Source organism: Camelus ferus, chromosome 8, assembly GCF_009834535.1.
Source record: "Camelus ferus isolate YT-003-E chromosome 8, BCGSAC_Cfer_1.0, whole genome shotgun sequence".
Lineage (NCBI taxonomy): Eukaryota > Metazoa > Chordata > Mammalia > Artiodactyla > Camelidae > Camelus > Camelus ferus.
In genome coordinates, this window is record NC_045703.1 from 12,889,535 (window position 1) to 12,913,554 (window position 24,020).

Below are 24,020 nucleotides of genomic sequence, written 5' to 3' on the forward strand. Positions count from 1 at the left end.
AGACAGCAAAGTCCCAAAGTCTATACTCTGATGCTTCCAACTTGAACTGTTCAAGAAAAATAATTTAATTAAGAGAATCTTCATAACACTTACTACTATTTATGAACTACCTATTATTGCTAGGCTCTTTGAGGGAAGACAAAAGGAAAAGAGCGAAAGGATGTAGTTTATCACAGTAAGTTGTTCAGAGTAATTTTCCAGATTAAATTGTATTCTGTTATTCTGAGTCAGCAATTTTAAAATATTGATGTGTGTAGAGACCCTTAGGGAGTCTTGTTAAAAACACAGTTAGCAGGTGGTTCAAATGAGAACAAGCTTGTAAAACTGTAATTTATTGTGATTTCTTTACTCATTCTAAACAAATACTTATTTCATACCTAATTTTATATTAAGGACTCTGTGATCTTTTCCTTTAAGAAATTTTCCAAAAATTGTACAAGCTTTAAGCCTGTGGAAGTCAGGGTGCATACCTACCTGTGTGCAACCATCATCACATGATATCTTCTCTGCTGCCCATGCATAATTCAGACTCTCGTGGTTTCTTTGGCAGGGTGTCCAGGTCCTCCAGCGGTCACCTCTGAAGGGATTTCCTTGCTGTAGGCAGAATGTTTCTACCATCTGGCTACTTGAGGTGTCACCCTCAACCTCTGTGTCTCCAGTTGTCCTCCCTTCGTTTGGGATCCTGTTACTCTTGAGATGACCCTTCCTTGGGGCTCTTATCTAATCCCCAAAGTCACATGTCTTTGCCCCACTGTCAGTGGAAGTGCAGCTGGTTTCAAATGCAGCCCTGCCTATGTCTGCTCTACCTGGTCAGCAAGTATTCAGCTGTGTCAGATGGGTACCACTCTTGGGGGGACACACCTGTGAGTGGTCCCCGTGGAGTACCCTCACTTATCCTAAGAGTGGGAAAAGATTCCTTGCTCTTCCCTGAGTGGAGACTGACCACACTCTCTGCAGGAGTCCTCTTCGTAGGTTTTGGCAATTCTCTTCTCACAGAACCTCACCTTGTAAGATAAGATGGCCCCTGCTAACCTGTTTCGCCTCTTCACTGTGTGCTGCTGCATGACGGGCTGTGGTGGCCTGAGTGTTTACAGAATATTAAGTCAGCACCTGGGGCGACAAAATCCAGACTAAAAGATCCCCATTTTAATCACTTATTGCATGTTCTTTTAACAAGATATTTTCATGGTATTTTTATATACATTGCAAATTTTAAATGACTGGCTTAAAATAGCAAAACCGTCTTAAACTGAAAATCACTCTTCTTTAAACTCCTATTATACAAGATCACAGTCTTTCAGCTTTTGATATCAATCATCAGTCACAGGGCCTAGCAAACACGGTACGTGTAGTAAATACTAATTTTTATTTTATAGTTTCTCACATTTGTTTTTTTTTAAATTTGTTTTTGTTTTTATTTTTTTTACCAAATCATTCAGATAAGAAGCATTTGAGTGTAGAAGATAGAACTTCAGTGTATCTTGGTGAGTGGTTATGCTTTAATTACTAGTGATTTTATTTTGTCTTGTTCTGCTTTTGGATTAATGGCTCAAGTTATCAGCAAGGCAACAGGACCTGCCTGCTATTTGGTGTAATGGAAAAGGACAACTTGTACGGAGCAAGTTAGGAAGGGATGGAGAAAAAAAATTAGGTTATTTTCAGTGGACCCCTAAACTCTTCCACTCTGTCCCACTGGATGGTTATATTAGTGATTCAGGAGGCTTGGTGTGCAGGGACATCACTAGATCATCCCTGAAATCCCATCCTAGATCTGAGAACACTTTAAATTTTAAAATAAAATCTGCATGTGTCCTAGCTTTTCTGAAATGCTACTGATCTGCCTGAAAGTGTCTCCTATCCTACATATTTTGCAAGGACACATAAATCCTCTACGAATGGACTTTTCATAAAGATAGAGAGGTTCAAGAAGAGAAAAAAAATCATTTTTTCAGAAACATTAACAAAAAAGAAACATTAGATAAATCCATGCTATTTTTATTTTTAGGGAATTATTACATACTAGTAATTCAAAATTAATTGGATATAGCAAGTTAAGTATATTCAATAAAAATGACTGCTTTGAGGATTTGAAAATTAATGAAGATGTTGGATGGAAGCAGAGTTCCCCAAGGTTATGCAATTCAAGTTCTTGCACTAATTATTTGCTCTGAGACTTCATTAACTCGAAGGTTAAAAAACTCCCTGTGTAAGACAGAATAGGATTGGACCTCTCCTTTTTATTGGTTGTATCTGATGATATGATGCAAGTCAGGACTCAGGACAGGGACCATCAAAAGTGTTCAGTAAAGTAGGGGTGGCAACAGTAATGATAGTACTGATGAAGATAATTGTTCCAGGGTTTTAAGATCAATCTTGAATTTATACTAAAAACAAAATGATCAATTACCTTTAAAGAGCAGAAGAAATGTGGTTCCTCTGACTGAAAGAAATGCCATATTGAGCACACGACATTCCGCATAATGGCACATTAGTTTTGCACTGTTCCATTGAATGTAAGTGTCGTGAAACAGAATTGGATGCTATTACTACTATTGCTGACTTGACATATTTTGAGCTTTTGAGCTAGTTAGATGCACATTTAGACTGAAGGGAAAAGGAGCAATCCCTCAATGAAGGCCATAGTCTACATTCTATCCCACAAAACTCAAAGAAACATCATATTTGGAAACTGAAAGTTTGAATATTTCAACTTGAAGAAAGCATTGAGTGGATTCTGCATCTACACTTATATTGCATTTGGCTCTAGGAAGCATTCCTTCATAGTCTATTAAAACATTTGAGTATGTCTTAAGATATGCATATCTCATGCATATTAATGTCACTTTATTTATTTTTAAAAAATTAATCAAAGTTAAGGAAACAATCAGACTATTTAGGAAAGCCAATCAGACTATTTTGAAGAATCCTGATATATCACCCAAAATATTAAAAATCAGGAATTCCGTGCTCTGGAACAATGATTTTGACTATTCAAAAACACGATGCATTGACAAGATTCCCCAAGGAGATTATTTGAAATCATAGACATAATGATTTACCGGCTTTGTCACATCATACAAATATATATTTTGTAATTTAATTCCTCAACTCAAAAACTCATATAATTACCACTGCTCCTTCCTAGAAGCATTCAGCAGTAAGAAAAGACAGGCTTTTATTTAACACACAATTCTCCTCAGAGTTTGGGGAAAAGATGTAAAGTGAATTACAATGGCTGGAGGGTAGGTCGTATTCAAAATCACCTAATCAAGATCCAGAGTCAGAATTGCCCCTCAGCTGCTTCCTGTAAAGTAATACTATGTGGTTTGGCACAGGAGGCAGCTAATTGCATTCATATAGCAGCACCCTTTCCTTCATATATGTGTGTGGGGCTCCCTCAATATTTCCCACAGCGTCTTTTCAGTCTATGACCCAGGACTCAAAGGTAACCATAACCTGAAATAATAGAACATGTGCAGAGTGTGAATTTTCTGTGCTAAAAATTACCAAAATATGCCCATAGCCCTCCTATATTTGAGACACATGGTCTGTGATGTCACTCAGACATTTGAAATCAGTGGTTCCACTGATGCAACTAGCACTGATAATCCACTGGATTAAGTCATTTTCTATTGCGTGTATCTCATCTGATTTTTCTCTAAGCAACATGACTCTCCTTGATATTTCAAGTGCTTTTACAAATTCTTCGTAATAGAGTCACTTACCCTAGTATCATTTGCTAAGGGTGCTAGGAGTAGGGGCGAACAACCTGCCATTGCAGTAAAGGCCAGTGTTCAGATGTTCATACTTTTTGAACATACCTCTTTTTTTCACCTACTTCTGCAAAATCATCATGCTTCTGAATTCACCTTTCTAGGTAGACGGAAGTTCACAATTCTGTATGTATACACATAGCTGTTTTTACTGCTTGTTGATATAATTTTATTCTGCATTGACATATTCATAGCAAGCTGGAGTCTTAGTGTACTACTGTGTAACCCCGTTCTAATGTTTTAAATGAAAATGTAACCATGAGCAAAAATAATAATAACCCACATGACATGGAAATATGACAATGCTACACAATGTTAATATCAGTTTATGAACATATCAATTTAGTAGTTACTAAATTCGCAAAGAAATGACAAATAGCTCTAACATAAATTTCACAAAAATAATGATACAATAGTGAAACAGATAGGCAAAAAATTGTAGCAAAATGAATAAAAACTAGCTTCAAATTAAATTAGAAAAAAATACTTATCAATGCACTACATCGGAATATATATATACATATGTTTCTAATTATCACAAACGATCGTTCCTGCTATAGCAAACTATTGAAAGTGTGAAATGGTACAAACATTTTTAAGGGTCATTTGGCTGTGTTATCAAAAGCTGTATGTCTGTGTTGCCTTTTCATGGAGTAGTATCTTTCTAGGAATTTAGTCTAAAAACTAATCAAAGATAGGAACAAAGATTTAGATATAATGATCCTGATAACATATACAACAGAACAAAGCAATGTCTAGAGTAGAGTATTTTAAATGTAGTTTATAACACAATCCATAGATCTTATCAATCAAAAATGAATAATCAGACTGAAATTATGTTAATAATGCCAGCTACCAAAAGGTGCAAAATGTTATTATATAGAGAAATAGAGATACAAATGACCATAATTTACACCTAAAGAAATATATTTCTGTATTTCTATCTCTGCATCAACATTTTATTTAACAGGATTTACTGCTTAATAAATATGTAGTAAAATGTTTACAATAGTCATCTCTGGATGAAATATCATTGATAGAGTGTGTGCATGAAGGATGTCTTCTAACATGTCTTTGCTTAACTGGTTGGTACATTTCCAAGTAAAATCAATATTGAGAAATATATATTTCTTTGGTTTTTACTAAAATGTATGTTTAATTTTTTTGTAATCAACCCTTACCTGGAAAAAAAGGAAAAAAAATATAAATTCAACCAAAGAAATTAGTAATTTCAGAGCCAGAGTGAAATTAGGAGGCAAAGAACATTAACAAGAGAGTATGTGCCATTCCTATTTTGTTCATAATTGATATTTATTTAAAATGACAAATTATTTAAACTTCTAAAACACATTTCAAAATATATACATGCACACACAGTGTATTGTTCTCCATTTTCTTTTAATGTGTAGCAAGAGAAATGTATCAGACTGGTGATTTAAAGAAAAAAAAAAGCAAACCAATTAAAATTATTTCAGAAGCCTCTGTAGTATCTGCCAGAAAAAATTGTATCCACTCTGGGTTGCTAAACTTATGACCATTTCTTCTGTCAATTATCAATATGCTTCAAATTTTAAAGAGCAGAGCAAATGAATTTGACTATTGCAAATTGCATCACATTAAAAACCTGTTCTTCAATTTGTCCAACAAAAATTAAATCAGCAATTACTCTAGTAATAGAAACTATGTGGTTTTCATTTTACGTCAAGCAAAATATTTGAGTGTAGAATCTCTTTTTAGGTATTCATGACTAAGCCAATTACTCTTAAAATGATTTTGGCAATGAGCCTTAGCTTAATCAGAACTTAACTAAGATAAAGATGAGTAATTAGAGCCGTGATAAAGGGTATTATAAAGAGTTAGTGTAAAGTATGAAGACAAAGGATGGCTCTGTGGTGTTATTAGCGCAGCTTCTTCATTAACAGCATTTTCTTTACATAAAGGTACTGAAATGTGTGAACTGTCTTATTCTCTACGTAACTGAAACCAGTGGGGAAACAGGGCAAAGGGAAATAAGTATATATTATGTGAGCATATTGTCTTCGAAGACTTCTATCTGGAACTGAGAAAAGTTTACCTTAAAGTTGATCGGAGAATATTAGAATGTGAAGACATTAATATTTTGGATAACGCAGGTAAGGTAATTATTCCTTGACCTTCTATTTCCTTGTATATGAAAATATGAACTTTTCACCAATGAACAACGATAATTTTGACAATATTCTTTTCATGTCACCATGTGTAAAGGCCACAATCCTTTACAATAAGTCTTATCCGGAAAAAATGGTTAATGGTTTCTCCAGTGAAATACATAAACTTGACAGATTGTTTAGGTGAGCAAAATGTGGTTTCATTTTACTAACAGTAGAACCAGTTTGTAAAAATGCAGTCAGTCAAGTGTGCTTATGATATAATATTTGGAAAGCAGTCCATTGAAGGGAAAATAAATGACTTCTATGGAGGGAAAATGTCAACTGTGGACTTGCTCACAAAAAGCCCTAGAAAAGCACTAGAAAAAATAATATTGTTAAAATGACCATAACTACCCAAGGCAATCTACAGATTCAATGCAATCTCTATCAAAAATCCTATGGTGTTTTTCACAGAACAAGAACAAAGAATTCTACCATTTGAGGGGGGGAAGATCAAGATGCTGGAGTAGAAGGATACGGAACTCACTTGCCCCCCCAAACACATAAAACATACATCTACACGTGGAACAATTCTCATGGAAAACTAACTGGACACTGATAGGAAGGCATCTGTATAACCAGAGCTGTAAGGCAGGTCCACATAGACCCAGATGGGAACAGAGAAGTGATCAGATCAGGACTTCATCCGAAGAGGAGGGGGATTGCACAGGCACATATCCTCCTTTGGGAGTGAGCAGTTTGAGCCGCACACAGGGTGTGCCAGCCCTGGGGTCCGGCACTGGGAAGACAAGTCCATCTGGCCAGCTGATGGGACCAATAGGAAGGCTGTGGGAAGACTGGATTCTGCTCAAGAGGAGTGTGCACACGCTCGCTTACTCCACATCAGGGTGAAGAGGGTGGACTGAAACTGCGTGGGACACAGGCTTGTTTCCTGTGACCTCCCTGGCAGATGCCCCAGACTGAGCCTTGTGCCCACTCCAGCCCCATTTGCTTTAGGATACAGCTCCACACTAGAAGGAGAGCTGCAGTGGCTGGCCAGTTGGAGAGCTTAGTTTTGAGGAACAAAAGTGGCTTGGACCCAGAGTGGCATCTGAGCAGGCTGAGGGTAGCAACTACTGACATTTACAGAAGCAGCGATTCAGAAGTGTTCTGAGACTGACTGAGGCCAGGGACACCACATCCTGTGCTCAGACCCACACCAAGAGCCCATGCCAGCCTCTCTTGCTCCAGCACTGCTCCCCTCTGGGGCTAGAGTGCCTACTGGGAGAGGGGAAGAGCATGTATTTCAGAAAATGGAGCCAGCTGGGACCTGAATCTTGGGGCTTCTGCTCCAGCACTTGAAACCTGACCCCACCTCCAACTGGGTGGTGCTGGCCACTAAGCAGAGGATTAGCCCCAGTTCACACCTATCTCTGGCCCTAGCCCCTGCATCTCCAGCACCACATCTTAACAAGGCGATGGCTGCAGCTCATGCTGGAGAAAGATGTGACCTGTACTCATGTCAGATCCAGCTCTCCCACCAAATGCTGGGCACGTGCAGACTGTATGAGATGTTCTCACACAAGAACCCCTTCAAGATTGAAACAGGTAAATGTTTTACCTAATTTTATAGGGACAGAGAAAGTTAAGCAAAATGAGAAGACAGGGGAATTTGTTTTAATTGAAAGAACGAGAGAAAACCCCTGAAACAGAACAATAAAAGAGAAATAAACAATTTATCAGAGAAAGAGTTCAAAGCATTAGTAATAAAAATGCTAACAGGGAAAAAGAATAGATGCATACAGTGAGAGTTTTAACAAGGAGCTACAAGACATTAAAAAGAGAATCAGTCAGAGCTAAAGAATACAGTAAGTGAAATGAAGAGCACATTACTTCTAAAGAACAGTAGACTAGGTGGCACAGAATAAAACGTAAGTGATCTGGAAGACAGAATAATGGAAATCACCCATTTCCAGAACAGAAAAAAATATAATAAAAATAAAAGCAAGTTTAAAAAATGAGAACAGTTTAAGGGATTTCTCAACAGCAAACATACTAACATTTGCATTATAAGTACTCAAGAATGAGGAGATAGAAATAAGGGTCAAAAAATGTATTTGATGAAATTATGGCTTAAAAAACCTTCCTGAACCTGAAGAAGGAAACAGATACCCAGGTACAGAAAGGACAGAGAGTCCCAAGCAAGGTGAACCCAAATAGACCCACACAAAGAGATTTCAAAATTGAAATGATAAATATTAAATATAATTCTAAAACAAGCAAGAGAAAAGCAAAATCAAGAGGATCACTAAGGGACCGCACACCACACCATTTACGGGGGTCTCTCCCTGCTGCGGCTCGCTTTCCCTACATCCTCACTTGCATTTCAAGGATCGCCTCTCAAATAATCTACCTGCGCTCAATTACTTGTCTCTGAGTTTGTTCTGAAGGAAGTCCAAAGCAAGACTCCTACAAAATGTAATCATATTGTAAACATTATTCTGAGATTAGCTTTTCCTTAAAGCAATAAGATATTATTAAACATATTTCTATTTATTATATATATATATATATATATATATATATATATATAAATATATAGCTACACAGTGTGTGTAAATCTCAATCTGAAACTTGAGGTTTACATTAGATATTCTATATGTATGTTTTTGAAGGAACACAATTCTTATAAATTTATTTTATACATGCATCTATATGTGTATGTATTTGTGTATATACTATGCATGTATATGCATACTTACAGACATACTTATTTCAAGTTTAACATATATTATCCTCGGACTCCCTCCAAGAGTTTGAGTTTATCCTTCCCTTATGTTAGGCTCATGCCACTGTTTAAGGGTCTTATTTAACAGAGCACATCTAGCTTACCCTGTCACCAATCTACATTGGGTAGCACCTATTCTCTGATCTTACCAAGTCCTGCTTTGCTATTAGGGCACAGCTGGCCACATACATTTGTTTTGAGACTATCCATTGTCCTATTTAGCTTGGACACATCAATTACTTGTTTTTATTGTCCAGAAATTTTGTCAACTAATAGAATTGTCTAGCAGCAGACCCAATTTCTTTAACTTTGGGAACCATGAGACTATTTCTTTTAATCTTCTTATACCACTTTTCTGTCTGGAAAGTGATAACTTTGATCTCACTTCTATTTCAGCCACACAGTTTCAAATACACTTAATATTCCATTTTGTATTAGATTTATTCAACCAGTCAGCAAATCAATGAAAAACATTTATGTTGATACACTTTTGATTTTTAAGTTTTTTTTTTTTGCTGCAATAAACATTTTGCATATTTATTAATATTAATTGGTACTTTTGGTGCTCTTAAATTCTTTGGCTATTTCTCATAAATTAAATGCCCATGAAATATACTGAAATTGATTACTTTTCATCTGAAAGTCTGATGTGTGTATGAAGACTAGATTATGATTATGAATTTTCAAGGCATATTTTTTCTCCATTACCATCTGTGGCATAGATATTTTTATTTCATTCTTTAGCTGAGAGGAGTAGAATTTTGAGGGTCAAATTTTTTTTTCCACAGAATTCAGTAAACTTCCTTCCCACCTTTCAAGGGCCCTTGCCTTTACCGCTCATATTCCCTCCAGCAATCAAAATAAACTTCCTTCTTTATCTGGGATCACCATGCCCTTACAGCATGCCCCAGTTTTAGAGTTTACTTTCTTTAAGAATTTATGATGCAGTCGTGTGTTTGGTCTTTGAAATGTTTCCTTTCTCATATCAGATAAGCCATGGGTTTAAAAAATCATCTATCGTTTTATAGACCTTATAGCTGAAGGGTGTTTCAGATACCAGAACCTCTTTGTTGTTTAAAAATGGAAGAGCCAAGGCCACCCCTCTCTCTCCTTCTTTGAAGATGGCCCACATTCTGTCCATGGCGCGTGTACTTACTTTTAATCTGAGCACCAAAGCCCCACACCTCGTGGTCTTTCTCTTGTCTTTCAATGTATCTCTCTGAATAAATCTACCTTCATTCATTCAAAAAAAAAGGAAGAGCCAAGTATAAAATGTATTATTAAATATGGATTCTCATCTGGGACCTTGACAGGGTGGTTTGCTTCTTAGAAGAAGACTGTCAGTCAGTCTTAATCCCAGAGGGAACAGGGGCAACTACACCTGTGGAAGAGAGCATGGTGTCTGACTGGTAAGTAGACTGGGGTAAACGTTCTATGTCTCAGTCCCCAGAAAGGAGGACTTCATGGGTTGAATCCTGTTAGCCCCAAATTCCTCTCCATTCAGAACTTCAGAATGTGACCTCATTTTGAAATAGAGTCTTTGCGGTGTAATTAAGGCAAGAAACAAGATGAGATAATAGTGGATTAGAGTGAGCCCTAAGTCCAATGAGAATATCTTTATACAAGACAGAGGAATGTCCTCAGAGACACAGGGAACACGACCATCTGCAGATAAAGGCAGAGATATCTAATTGTTTCTCCACAAGCCAAGGAAAGCTGGAGCCACCAGAAATGGGAGGAGGTGAGGAAGGTTCTTCCCTGAAGCCTCTGAGGTAGAACGGCCCCTGCCAACACTTTGATTTTGGCTTTCTGGCCTCCAGACACTAGATTTCTGCTGTTTTGATCTACCATATCTGTGGTAGGTAGGGCTAGGTATGTTTGCAAGATCACTGCCTAACACTCTAGACATGAAAGCAGGCTTCATACGGTGTAGAGGGAGAGAAAGTTAACTAGTGTAAACCAAGAAGCAGCAAGGGCATCAGGGAGAAGAATGGACTAGCAGTCCAGTTTCCTGATTTGCTATCTGGCCTCACCAGGTGACAGCATGTGATTTTACTTCTCTGAACCTCAGTTCCCTCATCTATAAAGTGTAGAAAATAAATGGCCCTATATCATAGGTTGTAATGAAGCTTAAGTCAAATAACAGAATGAAAGCAGTTGGCACAACAATGCTTGGTACCTATTAAGTATTATATTTTACAGCCACCAGGGCTCTGCAACAATCATGATGGCTGTGAAGATGACCACCACCATTGCTTCTCATACATCCTGTGTTTACGGAGTGCTTGCTGTATGATTCACACTGTACCAAATGCTGGAGATAGAAGAGTAGACAGAAGAGAAAGGCAATGTATGCTGTCCCTGATTTAATTTCATTTGATTTTTAAAAAAAATTGTTTCCTTTTATTTTTATTACCTTGATATAATAGGTAATAAATAAAATAATTCAATCCATTAGTGGAGAAAGACAATAGGAAGTATTTCTTTCCTTCTGCTGAAGTGTTCCCTTGCACCTTGCCCAAACCTTAGTCCTTATTTCCTCTTTAAAGAAACCCTCACTTTATCATCATTTGAGTGTGCCACAGTGTCCTACTGAGCCCTTGACTTGCATATGCATATGTCTAGTAAAAGGCTATTGTAAGCAGAAAGAATAAGAATAAACCTGAGTTTATTCAGCAAATAGCTGAAGTGTGTCTCACATGGTTAACAAATGGCAAAGAGTTCTATATGACCCAGGGACTTAATGAGTGGAGGAGATGTGAGCCATAAAGGGACAATGGTGACAGGTACCAAATCACAGAAGGCTTCGTGGGCCAGTGTAAGGACATGAATTGGCTCGTATTCTGCTTGGAAAAGGGAAACAGGTAACGATTTTGAGCATGTGAGTGGCAAGGTGTGAATTAGTAAGAGGACTATTATAGCTTTTCCTTTGAAAATAAATTAAATGCAGGTAAGTTTAGAAATAGTAAGACACATGCACCCCAATGTTCATAGAAGCATTATCTACAACAGCCAAGACATGGAAACAACCCAGATGCTCATCGACAGATGACTGGATAAAGAAGATGTGGTATATTTAGGCAATGGAATACTACTACTCAGCTATAAAAAAGAATAAAATAATGCCATTTGCAGCAACATGGATGGACCTGAAGATTGCCATTCTAAGTGAAGTAAGTCAGAAAGAGAAAGAAAAATGCCATAAGATATTGCTTATATGTGTAATCTCAAAAAAAAAAAAAAAGGATGCAAATGAACTTATCTATAAAACAGAAACAGACTTACAGACATAGAAAACACATAGAAAACAAACGTATGGTTACCAGGGGGTAAAGGGGTTAATTGGGAATTTGAAATTTGCATCTCTTGGGGAGTGATGGAAATGTTAACTATCTTTTTTTTTTTTGGTGGTGGTGGTTTCATGGGTGTATAAATCTATCAAAATTCATCAAATTGTATGTCTGAAATGTGTGTAGTTTCCTGTACAGGAATCAAATCATGATAAAGGTGTTAAAAAAAAAAAAAAAAAAAAAAGAAATAGTAAAACCAGTCTGGGAAGCTATGGAAATAACCCAAGAGAGAAAAGACAGTGATTGAACCAGAATGTTAGGAGTAGAGCTCTTTAGAAGGCAGTCAGATCTGAGTGATATTTGATATTTCGAAGGCAGAGGCAACGGGTATTTCTGACACTGAATATGTCATATGAGAGAGGTGTCAGGAATGACATGAGGCCGTCTTAGCAGAAGAAGTGAAAAATGTAAGTTCTTTTTTTCTGAGATGAAGTTGAGGGTGAGGAGGAAGAGAAGGAACTCATTTTTCATATCATGAGTTTGAGATGTTGTTAATAAAGCAGTTGGATGCATGAGTTTGGAGATATCTAGCATTAAGCATGCATTTCAAAATTTACTGGTGAAGAGAGAGCATGAAAATCTGTGACACTGATAAAAAAAATAACAGAGAAAATAAAGAGAAGCTACTCAAAAACTTGTCTTTGAGGCAAACCATATTTGTAGGAAGCCGGAGACCTCTTATTCAGAATATGTATCCTTTGGACATGCCCTGGGTAGTCTACAGATATCAGTATTTTCCAATGCATTTCCTACACTGAGGTATTTAGAATAAAGCTCCTTTCCTCCATTTTTTGTAAACTCATTTTTGGATTATGTTTCTATAATAAGACTGCATTACCCTGATGTTTATTTCGCACCCAGCATGTTAAACTATGTTGTTAACTTCAAAGGCACCTCATACCAAAAGGAAGCTCTATCCACAGTGCTTTCATTGGTTTTCTATATAAACAGCTTTATGATTGATTCAGCACATAAATAGGTTACTTTCAAAGACAATTCGTCAATATTTCTTGTTTTGAGATTCCTTTTATGTTGGAATAAACCTCTGCTTATTTAAGTATTTAAAAATTACTTTTGTTCATTTTAAACCATTTCTAGGTTATGATGGATCCAATCTGTTTCAGTGTATAATCTTATTTTGTGAAGTATTCATCTGTTACACAGTTTTTGTTTTTCTCAATAGTTTCTACTCTTTCACATTTTTCTTTTATCAGTGTTCTTTTGGGTTCAGAGTTTGTTTTTGCAGTGCTGGTATTGAAACTTGTTTTTAAATTTAATCTAAAATGAAGCTGATAACGCATATAAAAACTCTGCAGAATTGTGGTAAAAATACTGTTTTTTTAGGAAACCTAAGATCTGGTTCCAGCTACTTGCTTTGCAATCTATTAAATATATGGTTAAAATTATACAACTAAATGTTTTAAGCTTCAGTTTCCCTTTGTGAGAAAAATTGAACACAATGATACTGTTAACTTTGTTTTTGTTGTTCTTCCCTTTTTCTTTTTTACTTTTAGTAAAAGTGAAATATCTAATTATATAGCCCAAATCCAAGAACAAAAGGGGCTGATCATTGCAACCAAAGCAAGGGGAATCAGGGTCGGTGAACACCTAGCTTGTCTTTGTCAACAGCTACCACAATTCCCTTAACTACCCTCCCACCCCCAAAAATACAGAATGCTTTACCACAGATAGAATTCCATCTATATGTGATTTAAATATGAATCAGAACATAGCATTATTTTACAACATAAGCATACGATTAATTTAATTCCAGCTCATGTCCAAGTCTTAATAAATTTAAATAGGTGTGGGTGATTTAGAATAGACATGAAGAAGGCATTTCTCACAGAGGGAAAACCTGCGTATATATTTATACTGAGGTCATAGAACCGCAGGGAGGTTTTGGAAATAAGAGTCATCTGGGAAGATTTAGGTATAAGTTTTCCTAAAGGAGGGAGAATATGGGCCCAATGACCTTTAGTAACCTCCACCAGCCATATAAGTCTGACATTTCTATTAGCTCTCTAAATTATACCCTATTAGGATGATATTATAAACACTTTATAAAGGTATATATGAAAAATGTTCAGAAGCTTTTCTATCATTCCTGAGAATTGCCTGTAATCAAACAGTACTAATTTTAGCTACCCTAAATTATTTTTTCTAACTGCTTCAATGGCATAATAATAATAATAATAATAATAATAATAATAATAATAATAATAATAATAATAATAATAAATAAAAAACTGTGGAATGTTGTCCTTGTCTTGATCTCATTATGTCAAACTCTCCAGCACCTGTAACTGTGTAACTGGTGTCTTGAAGTCTGTGATAATAAACCTGCCCCTGGGGGGGAAGTGGTTGGGGAGAACCTAGTTTTCACAGCCTCTTCTTTTTATTAAATTAAAAAAAAGTTAATGTATCATATCTTATTCTCAAAGTTTCAGAATTTGTATAAACCCCAATGATTGGGGGTGCTGTGAACATAATTTTTTTAAAATTTTACTTGCTTCTGTGGCCACTGACTATACTGATCTCTGTTTTCTGAGTAAGACTCAATTCTAAGTGTAAACACACGTTAGAAAAAAATTCACCTGGTTGACATCATCTTTTACTCCAATTACCTATCCTTCTTAATGTTCTTTTATTTGATTATGATCTTAGGGTTGTTTTTTTCATCCCAAGGGAAAATTAAAGTCCTCCCAACAATATTTGAGAATGCCAGTTTCTCTCTGTCCTTGCCAACACTTGGAATTTTTTATCTTTTTACTTTACCCATTCTGTTGGATTGGTAGTTGTTAATCAAATTTGGTTTTAATTTTTATTTTCTTGAGTGGATGAAGTTGGACATCATTTTTATATATTTAATGGCCTTTTGGATACCCTTTTAAATAATACATGTGTGTTCAAATATTTCACTTCTTTCCAAAGTGTGTGTTCTGCCTTTTATTTAATAATTTGCAGAACGGGGTTCATTTGAAACACATTTACATAGCAGTATTGTGAGTCATCACTTGAGAGATGTCAGATAAAGATTAGGAGAAACATCTAAAGATACAGGGTGGGTGTTCTAAGCATCGAGGTGGCAAACGAGGTCATGGAAAGAGATATATTATCATAGGGCAATGGAGAGAATAAGACAAAAAACAGAGTCCTTAGGAGCAACTGGGAACAGAGAAAGGAAAATAGAAAAAAAAAAAAAAAAAGAGCCTATTGAGTCACCTAAGAATTGCCAGGTAGAGAGTCTGAGTCAGCGCTTCATCCGTTTTCTCACTGCTGTTGGAGTGACTGAGCTAGAAATCCGCAAAGTCCTCATGATCATATGAGGCTGAACTCCCCACTCATCTCTGAGTATCCTTTAGCAAACTCTCAGGGGAGAAAGCCAACTCTGTGTGATGCTGGCAAACTCACTCCTTTATCCCTGCTACCTCACTACTACTCACAAGCCCAAAAGTACAATCTGCTTTAGGCACCAACTACCTCGTCATCAGTCCTGCTCTATGTTTGCACGGTCACCATGGGAGCAGCAATACTGCATGGTTATCGTTCATCATCTGGACTCTTACCCTCTAAATGGTTCAATCTGTGGACTTCTCTTCATTCTCTTTGGAGATCTCCTCAAGTCTTAGGACTTTAAGTACCATTTTTTGCATATTATTCTAACTAAACTCAGGTATATATTTCGAGTCATTCTCCTCTGATCAACTTCACACATAGAAGAATTAGTAGCATAACTCTTAAGGCTTCACCATACGAGATTCTTTTTCCCACCAAAGACACTGTAGATTGAGAGAGTCTGAACACTTCTCATGATTGCCTCTTTTACTTACATTCACCTTCAATGTACATAACAGCCACAGTGAATATATTAATAGGAATTTATATGGTGTCATCTTGTGTTGAAATCCCAATTATGGTTTCCCATTTCACCAAAAGGAAAACCACAAACTCTTACCACCTCTTCAAGTATTTTGATAATGTGTCACTTGCCTGTCCCATCTCCTCTGTTTCCACTTCATACTCCCTTCTTGCTCATCCTGTTGTAGCCATACTAGTCTCCTTGATTTCCTTAAATGCCCAGTAGAACACGGAGACCTTTGTGAATGGAGTGCTAAATCTGATTGTTAGAGCAGGCAGATAGCTAGACATGAACAGAGAAAGGAGGACACAGGCCAAATGGCAGGAACTGGGCAAAAAGACAGGGCACAGGCCAAATGCAGGAAGCCACACGTCATGTAAACACCAGGGGTCCCTGGACAGAGAAAGAAAAGCAAGAACCTTTGGGCTGATAAGTGGTCACACCTTTTGGGGTGATGAATGGCCTGGAGACCAACAAAGAAAGGTTGAATAAAAGGCAAGAATTTCCAGTGTCTGAATGTAACCTTTTTATCATTATGCCCTTGTTTCAATAAAATTAGCCTTGCAGATTAGAAGCGCCCATCATGCACCAATGCCATGACACTTCCAATCCAGACTAAATAAGGACAAAAATCCCTCCTCTCTTTGGGAAGGTGGAGTTGGGATGATAATCAGGTAATACGACCCCAAACCCTTCCCTCACCAATCAATACTCTGCCCATTCATTTTTACACCCTATGTAACTAACTTGCCAAAGAAACACAGGGCAGCCGCTCACCTGAGCCTGCCCGCTTTCCCCTGAGTGTACTATCCATCCTTTAATAAATTCTCACCTTACTTTTTAACCACTACACCTTGTCTCTGAATTCTTTCTGGGACAGGACAAGAATCTGGAACACCGGTTACATCTACCAGCAACACGATGACTGGACTGCACTTTCCCCAAGAAATCTGTAAGTTTTATATATATATTTTCATATATATATATTCTTTTTCATATTCTTTTTCCTATTTTTCCTTACAGGTTACTACAAGTCATTCCCTGTGCTATAGAAATTATTTCAGGCATGTTTTCTGACCACAATGGCATAAAACTAGAAATCAACCACAGAAAGAGAAATGAGAAAACAAACAAACAAATAACAACAACAACAAAAATGATCACATGGAGACTAAACAACATGCTACTAAAAACAAACAAACAAAAAAAAACAATGGGTTAAAGATGAAATCAAAGAGGAAATTAAAAACTACCTTGAGATAAGTGACAATGAAAACACAACCACACAAAATCACTGAGTTAAGGGTTTTAATTCCAGGAAATCAGAGCAGGAGTTTGTTGAGCTGATTTAGGTAAGATATGAGAAAGATTGAACTCAGGTGATGGAGATCCACATCTAAGCCCTCGGGACATGAGGCTTTAGACACAGGTAAAACTTTGAGCTGAAATTACAAATAACTGACTACAAATAATGATGTGAAAACCAAAGACAGAGGAAAGAGCCCAGGATAATTGGGATGACTTAATGCGTTTCTGTTTCAGAGAATGCACCAATATTGATTTCAGCATCAACAGATGAGGATTTGGGGAAAAAAAAGTTTGAGATGACGTGGGAGTGTAAAAGTTTGTGGTACAAATTAGAACCAAGGAAGACAATTTTCCCTTAAATAAATTAAGATATATAACATCACTAAATTAAATTCTTTCTCTCCACAGAACTTGGAAATATCTAAAGAAAAGGAAAAATACCCTTATATAATATATTTGAAATCAAGCACCTCTGTGTATTCTTATATAAAAAAATGGCTTAAAATAAGAAATCAGTAAGAAAACTACAGATGCATTATCTAAAAACAGATGAAATATGTTTTTAACTATGACATAGAAAAATCATCTTCACATATCAGGATGTTCAAACATGAGTTTGTACCCTTTAAATGGACAAGACTGTCAGGTACCATGGAACTGAAATTCAGCTTGGCTCAGAGAAAGAACTTCATAAAAGTCAAAAGGAATTTGAAATTACTGATGTCTCTAAATATGATGTGGTATCCTGGCTTACGTGCTAGGACAGAAAAATAGCATTCGTGGAAAAATTAGTGAAATCTGAAAAAAGTCTTTAGTTAATGGTATTATATTAATGAGAATTTCTTAGTATTGACAATGTACCATGAAATGTAAGATGTTAACATTAAGGAAAATGGGTTGAAGGGTATACTGGAATTTCTGTATTAATTTACAACTTTTTTGCAAATATAAAATAATTCTAAAATAATTTAAAAAAACTGATCTATGAAACATTTTCTCATTTTTAAATGTACAGTGATGCCATTCTCTTTAAAGATACAAATTTGGATTATAACTTCAACTGTATCATAGCATAACTCTTCGAAATGTGACCCAGGTTTTAGTGTTAATACTACGACCCATGCCAATCAAACAAACAAACAAAACTGATTTATGACAAATTGTTTGTAGAGTACGTTTGTTTTGGTTTTGCTGTTTGCCCTGATCTCAGCAGTGGTCACCAGTGAGCATCTCCTGTGTAGCAGACTCACAACAAAGCCTCCAAATATCAAGACCTGAGCCTTCTAAGAGTTCTGACGCTGGCTTGTCACTACAAGCTGTAAGGAAAAAAAAAAAAAGAACAAAACCAAACCATTTAGTTGTATAAACAGAGTCCTTGAATGTCCATGCATTAGTTGAGTACTTCCCGCCCCCCTTTCAGGCAGTAGGTACTGAGGCTGGAAGATTTGTTACAATTCGTATGTTACTAGTTCTCCTCTCCATGTCAGGTAAATCCCAGGGGTAATCCTAAAGTAGTTCTTCATCCTCACATTTCTTCTTCTAATCACTTGGTGTGATACCAGAGGTGATTTGTACAGAGGTCCTTAGCCTTTCCTTTTTCTAGAGCACTTAAAAGTAAATACTGTTCTCCTAACTGACATATCTGGTCCCACACTGTGGCTTATTCACATAATTGCATTGAGAAATGATCAACTAGAGAATGCCTTGTTCTAAAATTAGGACTCATGTGTTCTACATTTTTGACTGATAATAGTTGTATTTAGATGATGTTATTTTTGAAGTAATTTTGCATGATGAAATATTTTATTATTTTATCAATTCTTTCAGAAATAAAACATGGAATAAGGGTTTATTTTGCTTTGCAAGACCTTCTTTCATCAATGATATAGCATTATCTCTGGAAACCATTCATTAGGATCTACTCAAAAAGACGTCAAAAGATACTTCAACAGTACACTCAGCAGTGAAAAAAAAACACTTTTGTTTCTGGATACCCAGCAAATCATCAATGAACCCCTTTATAAAAGCTTATCCTGTAGAACAAAACTGCTCAATTATATACTGTTCAAAATAAAAAGTCTACTTTTGGTTCAGTTTCAAATTTTAAATGATAATTTTTTTAATTTCTATATTCACTTACTGGGATCACCACTATCTTTAAAATATTTTCCAAGTCCTGATAGGTAGGAACTTTAGTAGCAATGAAGAAATTAACCTTACCTAATGGCTGGGTGAAATGCTATACCATGTGATGTCTACAGAGAATCGTAAAATGAAAACCCAACTAAATGCTAACATAATCTGATCACCTAAAGCATAAATTAGTGAGGGTTGAAATCATAAACCAAGATGGTTACTGACATATCAAGATAACTGAAATAGACATTGTTACTCTTGCATTTGATAAAGATCATGTAAAGTCTGAACTCAAAATAGCTTTATATAAAATAGAGAGTAATCATATAAAAATTAGTAACATAGCTAATAGAAAAATAGCAATTAGCTGATAGCTAATTAGCTGATAGCACAATAGCTCTTGCTAATAGCTGTGGATACACACAAGATGAATATTGTGTGTCTCTACTGATCCCTGTGTGTATTTTGGCATTCTTCACCATTCTATATAATAATTTTTTACTGGTTGTCAGTTGAGCCTTTTATAAACTCAGCTTTGCTTGTAATCCTCTTAATCCTTTTCTTATTCTCTGCTTTTGTACTTGTCATATGTCTTCTTTTCTTCACTGATAACTTATTTTTTATCATTTTCTAACTCATCCATGTCATTTTTATTTCCATTCTTAAACTTACTTCAGAGGGGATTCAGTTTTCTGACTACAGAAGATTCTCTTTGGCAGCAGTGGACAAAGATGAACAGAAAGGATGATGGGTCACCCGCAAGAACAACGGAGTTCTTGGCTACAATGACAGAGCTGTGAAAGGAAGACCGTTCCTTTTTTAAATGTTCCACTTTTAATATCTAATAATTAAGACTGTGCAACAAAAGGCTGAGATAACCTTGAAAAGTAGTGCTACTAATTATCAAATCCCCTGAAAACGTGCCAGAAAATTACTTGCTGCAGCTCTGAGTGTATGTCTGGGTGTGTAGATTCAAACCTATACGCAGGGCTTAAAAAGATAAACATTAAAGATTCTTATGATTCTGACATTCTGTCATAATTTGGCCACCTTCACTAGATAACTTTTAGCAGTCGAAATGTTTGACATGCATATTTTTACTTCATTTTAAACAAAGTTTATCATTATTTAAGGTGTCTTCTATTTACTGCAAAATATTTTGTTCTTTATCCTACTGCATTTCCTTTATAAATTAAATACTTATTCAGCAAACCTGAAGCTCTGTAATTTCTGTATATTAGATTTAATCTTATCAAACTCACTATAGCATATAAATGCTTTGTTGTTAGCATAACTGTTAATTACTGTTGTTTATATGAGATATAATTCCATTCAAAGTTTGATGTCATATGTGCAAATCAAGCAATCAGCATAGTGAATTTAATAACAATAATCACCAATCAATAAGCTGTTTAAATTATGCTCCTCCAGACAAAATATGAATTCTCTGCAGCCCAGCTTTTGCAACTAGAAACTGGAAAGAGCAGCTAGAAAGTGGAAACAGCAGTTGTGAGAGTCAAATAAATTACAGTAGATAACATATTTAAAAAAGAAGTTAACACAAAGTAAACTAATATTAGCTAATTTCAGCATGTTTTCATTTATAAAGCATTATATGAAAGACATGAAAGGCACTGATGACAGAAGAGAATAAAAAGTAAAAGAAGACAAAGAGAAAAAGGAGAAGAAGAGGAGGAGGAGGAGAAAGAGGAAAAGGAAGAGGAGGAGAGAGGAGGAGGGGGAGGGGGAGGAGAAGAAAAATGCCAAGAGTAAAGGGAAAAGAAATTTTCCCAGCGGCTCATGGGCAGGTGTCTCACTGGAGTCCAGAACAGAGTCAACAGGAACCACAGCCTTTGAATCTTCTCTGACAGTCTTACTTTGCTGTGTCCCAATCTCCGCCCCTCCTCCCAGTCCTGGAGCTCCCACTTTTAATGCCCTAGGTGCTGCAGGAGAGGAATGAGTTTCTTTAGCATTTTCCCACACAGTTAGGGAAGCCAGGTACTCACTCACCACTCTTCTTTCCCCCATGGGAGAGATCCCCAGCCTCCTATTTCTAAACTTTGTCACTCTGGGAGGAGGGGTGATCTGGCAAAGTTCCCCTTACCTACGTCAATGCATCTCTCTCTGTACATACAGTTTGTGGACTTTCGGCAGTCCCACAGCCTGTACCATGGTCTGTCCACCTATTACCTGATGCACAGGTCGCCAAGATTCATCCCAAGTCCCTCAGCATATGGTACTGGCTTCCACAACTCCCACAGAGACACTTTTGCTCCTGGACGGATGCCAAATTCTGGTTGTTAAAGAAGAAACAAAATGAGGGTTGTCTTATGCTACCGGAATGCTGATGCCACTCTGTACTCTCACTTTTTAAGCTTTGTTTGAACTGATGACATTTTATATTGGCATAATCCAAAAAGAAAACAGAACTTATCTTTCTCATATCAGAGAAAACCACTTGGACAACTAAAATTTTATTCCGCTTTTAGTGTTTGATATTCAAATATTTTAGCCTCCTGCAAGCCTGCTTGATAATCTTTTTATTAAATACATTTTTGTCTTTGAAGCTTCTATTATATCCAAAAAATTCAGCCCACCACTATTCATTGAAATGCTCCATGTATTACCAAATGTTTATTCATTACTGCCAAATAGAAACACTTCACCCTTTACTCAGTTAGCAATGCAAAATTATGTATGATATTATTCATTTCTAGAATGTTAGGAACTATTGGAAGTCATAAGTCAAACATACTGGCTGCAAATCTAGTTATCTCAAGATGTGAATTGAGTGGGAAGCCTGAACAAAGTTTCGATGCCGAGACATGAGTGAGAATGGAAGTCCTAAATAAGGAGGGAATATTTTAAAATATATAGTAGTGGGTAATTATAAACTGAGTGTGAGGTATCCAAATACACCAATATGGCTTCAGTCAGATATGTTTGTAAAGACAAAGTGCGATAAAGGCTGAAAATGTAAGTTTTCATCAGAAAGCCATAATGAGGCATCTGATAATTATTTACGATGCCTGAAGATTTTACAATTGAAGAGTGACATTTTATATCCTTGAGGTGTCCTGATTGTCCCCCAGAAGAATGGAAAAGCTGTTTCAATGAATGTCTTTGGATTTGCTTTCACAAACAAAGGTATAAAAAAGAGAAGCAATAAGATGAGAAGTTAAAATAGCACAAGAGCTAACAAAACAATTCATATCAAGCAAAACCAAAGAACACAATACTAGGTATTTTCCAGTAGACTTTTTCATTTCATAACTGAGAAAACAAAGAAAAGCCTGTGATATTCCTTTACTGAACATAAACAGAATCAAAAATAGGATCAATAAGTCTGAGATAATATTTCTCAGAAGCATAATTGGGGTGAAAAGTCAGAATTTAACCAATACTTTTAGGAAGAAAAAGGAAAACGAACAAACAAACAAATAGCAATAAAAAACAACTAATTACCTCCCCCAACAAAAAAAAAGAAAAAGAATATTAATTTAGATAAGTATAAAATAAGCACAAGAAACACCATCAGAGTGATTCAACGCCTTATGTAACAAAAAAACCCCTAAACAATATATGTTTACTAAAGTACATTTTTCCTTAAATGTTTTAGAAACAAAATATAGGAATGAAAATATGAAATCTGGGTATTTATCGAGCTCTCTCTACATCTCAGACATAGAATTGAATTTTCATTTGTCCTACACAACAACATTCATATAGATATCATAATGTCCAGAATCAAGTTCATAAATTTAATTGCCCAGGATCTCATGGCTTGGATTGGATGTATAAGAAATAGGGAAGAATGACTGCTTTCTTGCTTTAAGTTCAGTACCACTATATCATGGTAATGTGTTATAGTTTTAAACTGCTAACTTCATCACATAATTACAATAACTATTTTTTTCTCTAGCACTCAAAATGTATAAAGTGCTTTTAAAGATCATATTTGATCCTTATACCAATGAGGAAATGTTGAGGAAAGTGAGAATAAATCAGAGGATAAATAACTTGACCAAAGTCATCAGTTTTAATAATATTTATTAAAGTAAGATATATTTTATGTCTAAGTACTAATTACTAACACTTTTGGAGGACACTACCTCCTTCAGGTCAATTTAATGCATGTGGAGTATAGTAAATCAAACAAGTTCCCAAAATATATAAAGAGTTAATATACCTTTATCGTCTGCTAAACTCTATGTCTATAACTATCATTTAACTGTCTAAATTTGCTTTAAAATCAATGTATTCCAGCAACTGACCTGAAACATATGTCCTCCTAACTCTTTTACAAAGATTCCTATTTCTAATTCCAGTATCTAATTAGGCATTAGAATTTAAAACTGGGGGGTGGGGGGAACAGTGCAGAGGGGAAGGGCTACATCTCCATTGCTTGATCTCCTTGGCAGATTTTCTTTCTGTTACTTTGAAATCCCAGATAGGATATACTTATATACATGTAATGCCTTGTCCCAGAATATATACTGAGTGCCTTCAACATCTTAAACCAGGAAATCAACTTAGGCCCTATTCTTACTTATTCCATCCCTGATGTCATCATCTTTACTTTTTCCAGTTGGATGGGGACATGTCTGACTTGTAACTATTGAATCCTTGGTGCCTGGCAGAGTATCAGATACACAGTAAGAACTCAGCGACTAA